Consider the following 3807-nt stretch of genomic DNA (forward strand, 5'->3'; position numbering starts at 1 on the left):
CTATTAATAACAAGATTTCCTATTTGGGTTTCATCATTTTGCATACTACAGTATCCTTACACAAATTCTTAAACTCTTTAAAATACTCCTATCATTTTTTTTTTTTTTGAGATACTCCTATCATTTAGTTAAATAATTTTACATTTAAAAACATAAACTGGTTAAAAAATTAATTAACTATTTTAAAAAAAGTTCATAAGTTTTCAGCCTTTTCCTTTCTCCTCTCCAATCTGAATTACCATCTACTCTCACGTAAAAAAAGATCTTAAAAATTAGGATATTATTCTATCTCACTTTTAAATATTATTCCACATTACCTTATCCCTTTCTTAAAAAAAAAAAAAAAAAAAAAAAAAAATTACTAACATCTCTATCTCACTTTTAAACATTATGACACTAAACCCAAAATAAAAAATAAAAAGAGTTTCATCGCACACGTGAAGCGTGTGGAGTGAGGCTAGTATAGAGATAATATTGCAGACAACCAAATTTCTAGTTTGAAATAAATCATACAAGTAAAATAGATTCACAAATATGAATTTGTATTGATCAATGTGTGGTACAATTCTCTGAAATTATAAAAGAGTGATCCTCTTACTCAACCTCCTTGAAAGACTTATTGATTGGAATTGTGGTTGTGATTTTGACTCCAACACAATATATCTTTTGATTTGGCTGAAGGATGGATTGAAGACCCTTGAAATAGAATTACAACGAATCTCTGGCTATAAGCTTGTTAGAAATTCTTTGTTCTTCATGTTCTCTGTCTTTGAAAGTTTATGGTGGAAGTTCTTTGGAGATTTTTGGGGTTTGAATTCGTAGAATTTCGCTAATTTGTGGTTTCTTGAAGTTTCTGAAGGTTTTTGGGCTTGATTCCAGCAAACTTTAAGATCTAGGTAGGTAATTTGGATGATTCTACTTCAAATGTTCTTCATATTTCAGATTGAAGTTCTTAAGGTTCTTGAAAACTTTGAGGCTTGATTCCTGTAGAGCTTCTGTACTTTAGAGTGCTTTTGAATCTTCTTTGATGCTGCTTGAAGTGTAGATGTCTTGGTCAGGGATGGCAATGGGACAGGGCGGGTCTGCAGGATGGGGTCTTCGCCTCTGCCTCGCAAGATTTTGTCTTACCCTTTCCTTGCCTTGCCTTGCATGACGAAGAAAATTTTCTTGCCCCATCTTCGCCCCTTGGGACCCTATGAATCCCCGCCCCACCTCATAAAACTCTACTTCTTGTTAATTTGCCCACAACTATTATAATTTTTTTTAATAAAACCTGTTTCATTAATAAAAATATACTTGAAATTATAAATAAATTTATTGCATCAAATCAAACTAATTTTTAGCAAAAATTGAATAATTTTATTAAAGTATTTAATAAAACTATATCACCAAAAAAAAAAAAAATTTCATAATACAAAATCAATGATGCAATAGTATATAAATTTGTTTATAATAAAGACAAAAGAAAATGTTAAAATTGGTACCTTATTTCCAACCTTGATAGAGAAAAAAAGAGGCAAAAAGCCTTGTTGGGTAGAATAAAATAAGCTGATGATATGTTTGTTTAAATAGAAGGGTGTTAGGTTATAAAAAACTTACAATTTAACCCTTATCAATGCGGAGCAAGGCGGGTTGAGTCTAAAAAGTCTAAACCCATCCTTGTCTTGCCCCATGGCGCGGAGCTAAAATCTCGTCACATCCTTGCCCCCCCCCCCCCCCCCCCTCCTCCCAACCTTTGTGGGGTAGGGAATCCCACGTGGGGCGAAGCAGGGAGGGGCGGGGCAGAGCAAAATTGTCATCCCTTGTCTTGGTGTGTAGAAATGCCTTAGGAATGCTTCTATTTATAGGATTTTAGGGATGAGTGAGCAACTCGTGGCGGAGTCTGATTGGTGACACATGTTACAACCTGATTGGAGGAGTTTTAAAACTTTTCCTCCAAGACACATGACATCGTTTGATTAGACAAAATGTCTTAATTTTCAAGGTGACACATGTCAACACTCGATTGGACTGCTTTTGACATTGCTTACACATGCCGATGTGTGATTGGCATTTTGCATGCTTTTTATGTTTTTATTTTAGTGACACTTGGCAAATCTCTATTGGTTTATGAATGGTGATATTAGAAACTAGTAGCAGTATGTGGCGCTTTATAATTGGTCATATGTTGTTGATTTGATAGTATGATTTGTCAGATTGTGATAGGTCAGGAATTTTCTCTCTTTACAAATATAATTTAGCCCTTATTAATATGAAATTTAATTTTGTAAGGGTGAAATACGCCTGCAAAACCTCAAAGGGGTGGGAATTGGGGCAAGGTTATTTGCCCGAGTTTAAACAAAACCATGCAATCCGTAATGTGAAAGGGGGACAAAGGAACGTAATGGCGAGCACCTAGATTTGAAATTACGGAAAATTACACAAGGGACTCTATAATTTTCCGTAATTTCAACCAGTTTTCTCATTTGTAGTAAAAATTGGTTAAAGTCAGTGCTCAAAATTTGAATTGAAAAGAAAACTAATTTTACTTTAAAAATGTTATGTCAAGCGGAGCCAAGATTTCAATAAAGCGAGAACAAAATTAAAAAAGAAACAATTGAAGTACAAAATATTTTGAGAAGCATTATTACTTCATAGAGGAAAAAAGAAAAAGAAAAAAGTGATGAATTAATATTTAATTGTTAGAAATGAAACTAGTTGCTAGGATTTCGTTTCAAAAAAAAAGAAAAAAAAACATTGCTAGGATTTCATCATATTTACATCAGCATTACTCTATAATTGGAACTACCATGACTGAAATTAGCTAAAACATCACATATGCCTTACGTCTTATGCAGCTGTAAAATTTATATACTAAGAGAGAAATGGTTCATATACCACATGGTCAAAGTGTTTGGGACACCACGCTTGTGTATTTTTTAACTTTACTTTTGTAGGTATACATCAACCTTACAAACAACTAGCTCATCATTATTCCTATATAAAAAAAACTAGCTCATCATTCACTTTCATATATAAATGCAACCAGTTTTTTCATTTGTAGTAGAAATTGGTTAAAGCTAGCGCTCGAAATTTGAAGTGAAAGAAAACTGATTTTACCAGAAAATATTGTGACAAGCTGAACCAAGATTTCAATCAAGTGAGAAAAAAAAAGTTAGAAAAAGCAACAATTGAAGTAATTAAAAAATTATTTTGATAATCAACGTACACCATTTGTGTAATGATCATTGTATAAGTGTTTGTGGAGTGTGAGAGGGAACAAGGATCATGTTTAAGTCTCTAAGAGAGAGCTTCATACATATATACATACACATAAATTAGGCTAAAGTAAAATTACTATCTTGTATAAAAAAAAAAAAAAAAAAAATTACTTTAACAAAAATAAATAAATTAATGATGAAGAAATATTTAATTGCTTGTTAGGATTAAAACTACATATTAAGGATGCCATCATTTTTGCATCAGCATTACTCTATGAATGAAATTGACTATTACTTCCCTTAAAAAAAAAAAATGACTATTATTACATTTTAATATGATAGCATCATTTTAATATGATAGCATCACGATTACATCTTGATTACATAATCAAACTATTATTTCTCCAAAATAAAAATCTAATGATATAAACGAGAGTTCCTTGGTAAACAACAATTTTTTTTTTTGAGAAACTTGGTAAACAACAATTGATATAACATAATGCGTTAAAACCTAGTACTAAACAAACGTATACCTTCTTTAAAATATTTTGTTTCTTCGATAATTTAACATACATGTGCTACTGTTACGTTCTACTATCAAATATTC

The 3807-nt window shown here is 31.6% G+C and overlaps 1 long non-coding RNA gene across 1 annotated transcript; it reads right to left on the reverse strand.

The window, feature by feature from the left end:
• Positions 1 to 521: 521 nt before the first annotated feature.
• Positions 522 to 1807, reverse strand: LOC126694809 (uncharacterized). Its single transcript, XR_007645886.1, has 2 exons — positions 1600 to 1807; positions 522 to 1273 (listed from the first exon to the last, which is right to left on the reverse strand). It is a non-coding gene; the product is annotated as an uncharacterized LOC126694809 (long non-coding RNA).
• Between the last annotated feature and the right edge of the window lie 2000 nt (positions 1808 to 3807).

Source organism: Quercus robur, chromosome 8, assembly GCF_932294415.1.
Source record: "Quercus robur chromosome 8, dhQueRobu3.1, whole genome shotgun sequence".
Classification (NCBI taxonomy): domain Eukaryota; kingdom Viridiplantae; phylum Streptophyta; class Magnoliopsida; order Fagales; family Fagaceae; genus Quercus; species Quercus robur.